Below are 13,372 nucleotides of genomic sequence, written 5' to 3'. Positions count from 1 at the left end.
AGCACGGGTAAAAAACCCTAAACAGACATGAGAGCCATCATAATGCAAACACAAGAAGAAATGTATTTACAATAAGAAATGATGTTATGATTTGATAAAAATACAAAGAGGGAGCCCAAATATAAAGAGCTCCAAGAATCTTCTAGAACACACTAGAAGGTTGTAGAAGATAAGAATGACAACTCAGCACATATCCACAAAAAAGTGGAATATGCTAAAAAAGGAGCAAACTCCCGAGTTGTCAACAACTAACCACTACATGCATTAAATATAAAATATTAAATAAATGCATGACCTAAGTAAGCTTAAGCAAATAGAATAAATAATTAATAATTAATTATTTACTCTAACACCCCCCCTTAAGTGCAACTTAGGGAAATGCCTTAAGCTCACAAAGCTAAGATGAATGCATAATGGGTCCCAGAAATGAGGCCATGTTAGGTACCCATGTACAATGCAAGAAGAAATGCAACCTCTGTAAGCGAGGAAAGAGAGAAAACCACATGGGAAAAACCCTCCCCCCAAAAGAGGTAAGAACCTAGTGAAGAACGGAAGAAGTCTCCAACTAGGGAAATTGTCCCCTAAAACAGGAACAAGAAGTGATCATGAAGAAGCAGCATCATTGAAGCATGAAGAGCCGCAAATCTGTCAAACTGCTGATCTGAAGAACCTCCATGGAAGAAGAAGGCACGAACCGAGCATGTCTATATGGTAGATGATCCATCTCACCGAAATGCATAGATAGCCAGCCACTGCAATCGCCTTGTACATAGGATCAACCACTGAATACATAGTTCACACTATCAAAAAATTGAACCATGAATGCATTAGAACATAGCATAACCCCCCCTTAATGCAGACGAGGTGTGATGACAGGCAACTGAGAAGGTGAGCCAAAATCTCCTGCAAACGAACCAAGAACGAGGAAAGAGGGAAAGAGGTACAGACACTGATAAAGACACGATCTAACTGACTCTGCATGGGCTAATGTTGTGGAAGGGACACTCACTTGATAAAGGGAGAATGCCTAAAACAGCAAACAATAATCCCCCCCATGGTGCTTTATGAAAATAGTGCAAGTACACCTGACTCAAAACAACGTTCATGACTCCCAGAATGCAAAAGTGACACTTTATCTCAGTGCGATACAAAGAAGTGCTTCAAAATGATAGCTACAATGATCAAAATGGAAAAAGAGCTGTGACAAAAGAAAGTACAGCCGAACATAAAATAAACCATGCCAAGAAAATGATCCTCGGGCCTAAAATACTCAAAATATCCACAATAGAGCAAAAATACCAAAACTATGATAGAAAGAGAAGAGGCCAAAAATGAAGAAAAAGGACTACATTTCTGAAAAGTACACAGAATCAGCTTTCCAGAAATATAAAGTTTTTAAAAAATAGGCATGGGACGCAAAAGATATGCATGCCGAAGTCAAAAATAGGACTTCGGACTTCAACAGAAAAAAAAAGCAAAACAAATGCATCAAAACCAAAAAATACCTACACCAATTCTCTGTCTTGGAACCAGCTTTCTGGCGCTTCTTTCGGATCGGAAAAATACTTTCGTATGCAAAAGTTATGGCCAAAAAACCACAAGTAGGTCCAAAAGCAAATCAGGGGAGGTGCATGCAAGGTGCTGATGCAGGATGATGTCATCAATCCGAGCCATTAAATTTGACGGCCTCTAGCCCGTCGCAACAAAAAAAGAGTGCCACGTGGCATGCCATGTGCCAACCACGTGGCAAAAGTGCTGACATGGCAGGGTCCACGTGGCACCCCTGCCACGTGTCTCACGCGTAATGGGCTGACAGATCCTCCACGTGTCAGTTGCAGAGGTGGCGGGGCGGACGGGTTGACACCTATCGAGCAGAGCAGATTAGCAGAGGCAGAGCAGATGGCGGAGATCGGCGGGCAGAGGTGGCCGCAGGGTGGCGCTGCTGCTATGGGCGGTGCGGGGGCGGCCGGCCAGCAGCGGCCGGGTCGGGGCTGCCCAGCGGCGGCTCAGCCGGCTGTGGTGGCCGGCGAGCGGTGCGCAGGTGGCCGCCCGGCGGCGCGCTGGTGGCAGCCCATTTTAATAAATTTTTTGATTTTTTCCGACTCTGCGTCCGTACGATCCGTACGGCAGACCCTGGAGGCTTCAAAAAATCCCCAAAATTGCCCTGTGTCCGAAATTGAAAAGTCTTATATGATTTCTGACTGTAAACAGCCTTTCGGATCCATTGCTAATGTTCGTTTGGGTTGAAAGTGTTCTGAAAATTTGCTGATCCCCTGATTTGAAGAAAAATTGCACAAACAAACTAGGGTTTGTGACTCCAAATCACAGCTTCAAAATTTCTTCAACGAAGCAGCAGCAGGAAGGCTCTGATACCATGTTGGAGTTGAGGAAAGCCAACTCCGAAGATGCCAAGATCACCTGCATGCGAAACCTGTCAAAGAGAAGCCATAGAAGGGAAGAGCATGGAGCACGGGTAAAAAACCCTAAACGGACATGAGAGCCATCATAATGCAAACACAAGAAGAAATGTATTTACAATAAGAAATGATGTTATGATTTGATAAAAATACAAAGAGGGAGCCCGAATATAAAGAGCTCCAGGAATCTTCTAGAACACACTGGAAGGTTGTAGAAGATAAGAATGACAACTCAGCACATATCCACAAAAAAGTGGAATATGCTAAAAAAGGAGCAAACTCCCGAGTTGTCAACAACTAACCACTACATGCATTAAATATAAAATATTAAATAAATGCATGACCTAAGTAAGCTTAAGCAAATAGAATAAATAATTAGTAATTAATTATTTACTCTAACAATGATGACATATTGGAAATGATAAACTTATGCTTAAATAGTGATAAAATTTATTGTTAATCAATATTCTATCAAAGTTTCAAACTGATTAGGTATTGAATTTAATGTCATACATAAACAAACATATCATATATTAACCAATAATGTCATAAGTCTAATAATGCCATGCATCAAATAAATGTCATACATCAAATATAAAATGTCATAGATACATCAAATGTTTATCAAATATGTCCACTGACATAAAATCCAACATATATGTCTGTTGATGCCTATACATGTACATGTCTATCAACTATATCTTCTCCTTCCCACAAGGGGATGGAAATAAATCTCTAGAGGCCTTTAGTCATCATGTGGAGGGAGACGGTGGTGATGATGGGGTCCTCCTCACACACTCACTTGTCCTCTTGTTGAGGCTCTTCTCTAACTTGAGTTGATACAAAAAATGTATAAATGAATCAATAATTATTATACATTGAAATCAAATATATGTACACACAAAATTAATTATTTTCTTACCGCCATCATATAGTCACTCTACAAGTCCACCTTGAACACTCATGGATGATTGTTGTGACAAGACCCTACAACAATTGAATAAATATAATAACTTATAAATAAAATTAGAAATTTTGATACTAACTATTATAAAGAACAACTAAAACCAAGAAAATTATTTCATACCTCAGTCAATGGCTATGAACTAGCCATAGCTATGGGCACTCCACGATCGATAGACTATCAGAGATTAGGAGGAGTGTCCGATGTCATGAACTGCATGTCATACAATACACGTTACATGTAACATGAAACATGAAACAAATATAATCAAATGAATTAAATTAATATGAAACAAATGTACCTCTATGAAGCTCATATGATGTCTATGCTCTGAGTTCGTAGTAAATGTTGATGGTCCTATAGAGAACTGATGTACATGCATAATTTTTTTTGTCAATCCTTAATATGATTACTTAATAAATATATGTAATTTAAATTATTAAATTGATACATACCTTTGGACTCATGGACAGAGAAAAAATGGGGCCAAGGGATCGCTACTAGGCCCGCCAACACTCTGACCCTGAATTTTGAACAATGTCAATAGATGCTAATTAATTAATCATTCACTATACATATGAAATGTGATCAAATTAGTAAATTATAATTGCAATTTACCTATGTGTCAATGCCAAATGTGTCACTTAGGAACTGATCAATGATGAGCCCATCATCCACACCATCACTAGCATGAGTGCCAAATGTGCATAAGGATCCACATGATGTGCAAATGTGATCTTGGTGCACTGAAGGTTCCCCCTCAACTAATGAAATTGTGTAATGGATGAGAATTTGTGTCAAAGAATTAATGGTCCCTAGAGAATTGGCCTCTACATGTTCCTTCACAACTAAAGGCATAGTCACATGCTCACTTTGTGGCTTGCCACAGGTTCCCTAACTACATTAGGGTCACGACGTGCCCCCAACCTCTCAAATGATGACCCCCCACATCTACCCTGGGAGCCTAATATATCAAAATAATTGGGGATCTCCCCAAGGACAAACTCACAATACAATTTCTTTAAAAAATACATGGGGACCTCATGATTATTGCAAGGAAGGGGATCAAAAACCATCCACCATCTATCCCAAAAATTATTTCTAATAGCATCATGTCTGCACCAATGGATGGGGAACCATTTAGTACCCTCTCTAATAGTATTTTGTTCACCAAGTTTTTTAAATAATGTACATATTCTACCTTTTGGTATATCTTTTTTTTTAACATCTTGATATGACAATTTATTTGCATAAAATCTTTTTTGTTCATCCCTCTTAACCTATCAAACATCTAACTAACAACTAAGTGAGGCTATCTGAATCTTAATGGATTTAAGGGACGATGCCAATTGAGCCCTCATTGGATTGGTTTGTCCAAATTCTTTCAACTGACCAATGAGTCCTTCTAATTCAATTTTGGCTCTTTCTATTTCATTTATTATATTTTCTTGTGTGCCAGGCAAAGGTCTTGCAATTGGTTTAGGTTACAGAATTTGTTGTTCTTCTTGGGGAGGGTTTTTATTTTGATTTTCTTGAGGGTTTTGAGCTTCTTGGGGATTTCCTGGTTGATTATTGACATTTCCTAATAAGAAATCAATTGAAATATAAATAAATAAACAAATCTAAAGAAAAATTGTAAAAACCCTACAAAACAATATAAAAAACATATCAAACAATGCTAAATGAAACTTAGATCACATACAGTGTGGGCGTGCTTGTGATCTCAAATTTCAACAGCAAGGAGGCATATTGGCAAGGTGGGTGGTGAAAAGCTTTGTTTTCTCCAATTCACATGCACACTACTATTGGAGGAAGGTTAAAAAAAAAAAGATAAAATAAATGGGTTGTGGGTATGTAGCCCATTTATAAAAAAATTCTTTTTGTAAAGTGCTTACACACTATGGCTTGGGTTACCCAAGCCATAGTGTGTACGTGTTATAGTAGCACGTATGCATGTAGGACTCGGTGTATATACCCTCATATGCATATCTCAAATGAGAGGTTGAGGATTTCTTAAATAGGATCCCATAGTTTGACCAATCGTCAAGATCAAATAGGATGAATGGTCAAGATTGAAGATGAGATTCAGTTAGAATAGAATATTCCATTGTGAAAAGAGAGTTAACATTGAGATAATGGGTGTTGCACAAATTTCATAAGATTGTTTTGTTGTATTATTTTATTTTATTATGTAATGTTGCACCTAGATGGATGTGCAACATGTAAATATTCCCACGGGATATAGTTGATGCATTGTTTTATAACATTGTGATAATATTTCATGTAATTATTTAATATTAGAGAAAAGAAATTAAAGTTCTAATATTAAATATGTGGTCAATGGGTTAGGTAGCACATGGTTTTAGCACATGGTTTATGTAATACCACTTGGTGGTTTTGTGAGAGTTGCTACTATATAAGCAGCCACAAGGTTAGTTGTATTACAAGATAGAAGGTAAAATGGGCAAGAGTTGAGCAAGATAAGGCTTGACAGGTTAGCCAAGGGACCATTTGTGAAGGTTGGAAGAATGGTAGGGGATGTTTGGATTCATGCTTATTCACATGGATTACTTAGATTTGGCTATGGCTTTCAAGGCTTTCATGGTTGTATTGCAATGGCAATTTTTTGCTGAATAATACATGGTGATGGATGCTTTTGGAGGCTAGGTTTTTCCCTCAATGAGTGTTTCTCAGGGTATATCTTGTGTCACAATTTTGTGGGTATGTTGCCTATTCTTCTACATGTGGATTTCAATCACATATTTATTTCATAATTATTATGGGTTATGTGTAAACTATTATATTTTTTTTTGCAAGTTTACTTATAGTTAACTGACCACTTCTAAGTATGATATGAAGCTAACTAATCTCATTCATCTTCCAATTCCAGTTCATTCAGTTTTCTATTTCTAAACTTAAGAGAAATAAATAATAGAAGACATTTGATTTAAAAAGGATAAATATGACCTCATACTTGAATAATCTATTTAATTGAATAATTAAATTCAATAATCAAAATAAGGATATTTAATTAAATTAAATACATTTAATTTCCTTGTACATTAGCTAAAAGGTGATTTTAATTTAATTAAAGCATGAAAACTTATAATTAAATTAAACTTAATTAATAGGTTTAATTTAGCCAATCAAAGACAATACTTAGGAATTAGATAAAATGTATAGTTCTTGATGTTTGTCCACTATCTTGCATCTAACATGTAGTAAGAAGATACATAGTTAGGCAGTGATAAAGGATAGTACATTTGTGATGTCAGCAAGTGTGCAAGCCCTAGTATCAAATGTGTGAATTTTTTATAGACTCTGAGTCGGAAATTCTATTGTAACTATAATTAATTAATTATCTTGTTATAATTAATCGAGAAAGTCTTAGGGCCGACTCAAGGAACTATTTTGAAGATATGGTATAAAGGAAAGATGTTTTCTTTTTTGTAGTGTTTGTGATCATTGTATCAAGTGCAAAGTGAAAAAGGGAGCCAATTGCTAAATATAGAATATTCTTGATACTACAAAATAAAGAGGAATTTGTATGATAGCAAAGTAATTTACTATGGAAGACCATTTTTGGGCTAACTAAAAAGAAGGTATAGACTATGAACATTGATGTTGAACACAATAGTGGAGAAATATCAAGTATACCATGTCTACAAGGCAGCATGTCTCCTATACATGCTAACACTCCTCACACTCTAGAAGCTCAGTAGTCAAGACTTACAAATGATGAAGAAGATGGTGAAGATAGAGAACTAATTAAATAGAATGATTGTTTCATCACCTTAGATTGAGGGAAAAAAAAATTAAATAAGGCTGAACCAAGTACAACTATTTCTATCCTAAGCACAAATGCACAAGCAATATTAAGTTGTTACACCCCCTCACCTACCCCTAAGGTAGTGTCAAGCAATAGTACCCCTTCACTAAATAAGAAGAGAAAAGAAATAAAAGACATTTTGATAGATATTGAGGTTAGTCTAGATGAGATCACTAAGATGCCCACATTTGATTTGGAATATCTCACCTTGTAGAAAAACTTTTCACTACAAGAAATTTTGAAGAAGAAGAAGAGATAAGAAGAGGTAAGGAGAGAGAAAAAGAAGCAATAAACATTACATGATGTAAAGCATATTTTTGTTGATTCTTTTGATATACAAAATTTAGATGAAGAGACACTAATCATTGATCAACTTGTAAATATAATTGATCAAGTAAGAGCTAAAATATTTGAATCAAATGAGAAACTAATGGATTGGTTAGAATTAAGAATTGAGATCAAGGTTGTCAACAAAGTTTTCATAACTATAGCTGAGGAGAAATTTCTATTGCAAGAGAAAGAATAGATTATGATGAATATTATACAAAGAGTACATAATTTGTACACAATTTTGTCAAATGTGCCAAGGTTTACAATATTCATGCAGACATAGATAAGACTCAAGATGAGATGAAGACATCCATTAATATTATTTTAGAGTTATTAGGATCTATAACTTATGACTACAATATTCTACTAAATGTTCAAGGCTTATTGGATGAGCTTCAAGTAGCTAACAACACCATGAGATCTAAATTAATGTCAATTTAGGAAATGATGATACCTCAATTCGAGGTCATGCAGAGAGAACTAAAGACAAACTATTATCTTATTATTGAGGATCATAACTTATCAGTAGCTGAGAGTTTAATTGATTTAGATAAAAAACCAGAAGTATAGAATCAAATTTTGGAGAGAGAAAGAACCACATGGAATCATGCATTACCCATGATTATAAAAGTTCACAAGAATTCATTAAACCATATCGATTACTTCAACTCTTTCAACCCCAAAAATAGTGATAAGAAATAAGGGGGAAATGTATACCAGGGAGAAATGCATATGGAAGAGAGAGTGTATTAAAAAAGAGAGGATATATAGGTATAATATAAAGGTTGTAATGAATTTATTCATTACTCATAAGTTACAAGGCTTAGGGAGAGAGCTCATATTATCTAATTGTATTGATATGAAAAAGTGATGTAAATATGACAAAGGGCGAGATTGTTGGTATCTCTAACCATTGTTGTATGTTAGTGTCAACCACTTAGTCATTTGGAAGTTTGAGTTAGATAGTCATAAATATAATTGAGCTACCCTTTATAGGTTGATTCATGTACATATGATAGTGTGTACTGAGCAAGTTCTATAGAAGTCAAGTAAGTGTATGGTCACAAAGTAATTTTTGAAGGATTTGAGCAATACAAATTCACAAAGCCCAAAGAATACCTACATGCGAGACATTGTCACATAGAAGAAAAAGAAAAGAAGGGGCAAGGGTTTTTCTCTAAGAATATGAAAATTATATTATTAGACTGAAAGAATGGGAGATAATTAAAAAAGATCAATACTTATAGAAGGAGATTAGAAAACTTAAAAGGGAAAACCTGAGAGGTAAATACTATTTAATAATTACTAAATAATTATTAAATATAAATGCAAGTGTATAAAGGGAAATCATAAGAAGGAAGTAAAGGTAATTTAATAAGTAAAATAAAATAAACCTTTTACTCTAAAACCCCATTAAGATGAGCAACAATGCAGCTATAAACAACGTACAAAGAGGAAGGAAACTACAATGCAATGCTGAAAGAAAACTTGGGTCCTAGCAACAAGGCTTGATGAGGTACCCAATCACAACCAAATATCTATGAAATAGAGAAATAGAGAAAACCTAGTGGGAAAAACCTACTCCAAAAAGAGACAAAAAATGATGCATGAATGAAATATCTCAAGAGACTCTCTCAAGACCATTAGTACAATAAAACCCCTTATGATATAATATTGAGACTCCATAGCCCCCCCAAATTCCAAGAACTCCTTTGTTAATGAACACATCAATGTGGCTCCAATCCGATAGAAATAAAGGTAGTGGACAAGGAGGGTAAAGCCCATGAATGTAAGGTGAAGTTGGAAATCCTAGTTGATGCTCAAAGGAGAATGCATGATAATCTTGAAATGTAATCTCTAATGGAGGTAAGATAATAGGTTTTTTGAATTTATCATCAAAGAGGAGATGTGTTTCCTCTAATATATCCACAACAACAACAATAGGTGGCTCAATGAGTGGAGCTAAAATGGTAGGCAATGTTGAAGAGTAATCCCATGTGATAGATTTAGTCTAAATAGGACGTTGAGTTGTAGAAGGCACAACAATGGTCTCATGAACAACATATAAGTTCAATATACATGAATTCACCTTAGTAGTCTCTCATGAATGAGGAGAGTGAGTCTCTAATAGTGGAGATTATAGACCAAAATGAGAGAAAGTGTATAGGTGGGAACTGTGATCAATAATCCCTATAGCAATAATATTGCATGTCTCACTATCTCTGATGTGTATTGAATCTTGTGCAAACTCAACTATATTCCCTATCCCATTGTATGTAATCTAATAAATAGAGAGAAGGTTAGAGGAGACAGATAGAACACAAATTAAATCATGAAATGTACCATCATCAATTTAAATATAATATTTCCCATGTATAGTCATAACAATATTGTTCCCCATCAAAATGTTTGGAGTAGGAGAAGACTCAAAAGAAGAGAAAACATCATTAGATTATGTTTTATGGGATGAAGCACTTGATGTTGGAAATATAATAAAAGTAACTAAGAGGGGATGGGTGAATAACTTACAACAAAAATAAAATTTAGATCCCTTAGATGTCAATAAAAAACATAAACTCTTATGAAACGGATGTTACTCAATTAACACTATCAAGACAGTGTAACTTGAAAAGCACTATAATAAAAAATGATACTTGGAAAATACTAAACATGCAAATCTTAAGATATTAAATATGATTAACCTTAATTAAATTATTTTCATACATATTAAAGAAATAACTTAAACATAAGTGATACCAAGATTCAACGTGGAAACCCCATTTGGGAAAAAATACCAATTGCATCTAGTTACTATTTTTCACTCTTTTGAAGTGAGCTCTATTAATATTCAACCATGTTAATGGTTAAAAAACACACTATTAGGTGTGACCTTGTTAGAGGATTTAATCACCCTGCTAAAAGTGGCCTTGTTAGAGGTCTTTAGAAACTTTTGATGTTACTCAATTAACACTATCAAGACATTGTAACTTGAAAAGCACTATAATAACAAATGATACTTGGCAAATACTAAACATGCAAATCTTATGATATTAACTATGATTAACCTTAATTAAATTATTTTCATACATATTAAAGAAATAACATAAACATCAGTGATACCAAGATTTAACGTGGAAACCCCATTTGGGAAAAAATACCAATTGCATCTAGTTACTATTTTTCACTCTTTTGAAGTGAGCTCTGTTAAAATTCAACAATGCTAATGATTAAAAAAGAAACTATTAGGTGTGACCTTATCAGAGGATTTAATCACCTTGTTAAAAGTGGCCTTGTTAGAGGTCTTTAGAAACTTCAATCTAGAAATGCCACCTTGTTAAAGGATTTATAAACAATTTTTAGGCTAACTTTGTTAGGAGATTTTATACATTGCTACAATGGTTAGAGTATAAAAATAAAATGACCAGATCAGTTATGAAACTATATTGCTGATTTAAGATCTCAATTTTGGCTCAAATACTTGATCCTTCTTGATCAAATTAATCTTTCCAACCCAACAAGGATATTCTACTTATCCTTCCAATTTTCTTCCTCTAAGTATCTTCTTATCTTCTACACATTCTCACATATTTTCAATCCTCAACTTGACCTTATAATTATATCATATAAATTTTCAAGTCAACTTGGATAAAACTTATAACAATAGTAGTTTATTTCTTCAGTCAGCTAGAACAAACAAATAAATCCATTAAGCTCAATATGCCAAAACACGAAAATCCTTTGTTAGCTGACCCAACTTGGTAGATGCTAATGCTGAAATGATTTTCCTATGTTGACCAAGTGAACTTAGTTAACATTGAAAATTTGTAAACTTATTTTGTTAACCAAGTGACCTTGGTTAAACTAGTTCTATATAGCTTTTTCTTTATTAGCCAAATGAGATTGGTTAATACTAAACTTTTGCAAACTTTTCTTTGGAGCTTGACTAGACTCGGTAGACAGTGTCTTCTAACCTTGGAAAACACTAGAATTCTTGGTAGACATAAGAAAATATATTTATCACCTAAGTGAGCTTGTAAGACATTTTCTAGTAGATATATGACATTTTGTGTAATATCAAAGACAATATAGAATTTATCAATTGGTTTCAACAATCTCCATCTTTGGCATTTATGAGAAACACAACATCTCATAATACAATAAAATTTTAGAGGAACAAAAAGTAAGGATAATATCCTTAGTTTCATTCTAATTCTCATCCATGAGAACTCCCTCTATTAGTTTGAACCACCTCTAAAATCAATCTCTCCTTCTGATTCGAGTTTCTCCCTCTTTCTACAAACTCTCCAAGTTTATTCTTCATCAAACTCTTCTTTGACATTTTCAAAAATGAAAACTCTTTCTTTAGAAAATTTTTGAGATATGACACAAAAAACTCTCCCTCTTTGACTTCTTATGCCAAAGACAATATTTACTAAATTTCAATGTACTTGATGTACTAATTCATATGGAATCTTCCCTTTGATTACTACATAAAATTGACTGGTGTTGAACATGCTTTGGTTGATGCATCACTAAACTTCATTTAGTGAGCTTCAGATAGGGGAATAACCCCCATCTTACCTCTTAGATATAAAAATGCATTCTTTAGTATTCCATATTCGAATCTTACCTCTTTTTCTTGCACCAATTCTCTCATAAAACAATATTTTATTGCAATGTACTTGATCGTGGTATGCATTACAAGATTCTTTGATATATTAATTACACTAGTATTATCACAGAATATAACCACTAGATCCTTGATTTATACCTTCATACATGCCAATAGTTGTTTGAACCAAACAATATTTGAATAATTGACTATTGCTACAACATACTTTGCCTCTATTATAGACTAAGAAATGCAATTCTTCTTCTTACTTATCCAAGACACTAGTCTCTTACCAAGAAAGAATTGCTCCACTAGTGGTACTCTTCCTATCATCAACACTTCCTACCTAATTTGCATTAATGAAAGCTTTCAAATCTAATTATCCTCCTTTCTTATACCATAATTCATAATATTTAGTACCCTTCAAAGACCTCATGATTCTCTTGATTTCCATCATGTGATTTTCTTTTGGATTAGCTAAGAATCTTACCACCAGAGCAAATATAAGTTTAATATCAGGCCTAGTATGTCCTACATACTTCATTTTTCCAATCATAGATCTATATGTGGTCTTTCAAGATCTACCTCCTTGGAGTCATTATTTTTGGAAAGCTTATGTCTAGTAGACATAGGTGTTCCAACTAGTCTTGAATTCTCCATTCTAAACTTCTTCACTATCCCCTTGATATACTTAGATTGAGTAATGTAGATACCATCTTTCTTCTATTCAATCTTCAAGCCAACAAAGAATTTGGTTTCTCCAAACATTGATATCTCAAATTCCTTCCTCATTTCCTCTGAAAAATATTTACACAAATCATCATTTAGTATAAATGATGTATCATCCACAAATATTTGTTCCAACAAAATCTTCTTATCTAGTCCTTTGATGTAAAGACTGTTGTTATCATTTGTCCTTTCAAAACCAATATTCATCAAATAACTATGAAGTATGTCATAGAATGCTCTAGGATCTTGTTTGAGATGATATAATCCATTATATAATTAATGAACCATATCCTTTTTACTAGGATCTACAAAATCTTCAGGTTGCTCTATGTAAACTTCTTCTTCCAAAATGCCATTCAAGAATGTAGATTTCGCATCCATTTGATACACTTTGAATCCTTTCTATGAAATATAAGAAAGTAAAGTCTGAACACCTTCTAATCTTGCAAAAAGAGAAAAAAATTCACCATATTCAATCCCTTCCTCTTGAG

The sequence above is a fragment of the Cupressus sempervirens genome, chromosome 11 (assembly GCF_028749045.1).
Source record: "Cupressus sempervirens isolate cs-2001-9-10 chromosome 11, ASM2874904v1, whole genome shotgun sequence".
Lineage (NCBI taxonomy): Eukaryota > Viridiplantae > Streptophyta > Pinopsida > Cupressales > Cupressaceae > Cupressus > Cupressus sempervirens.
This window is presented reverse-complemented; position numbering follows the sequence as displayed.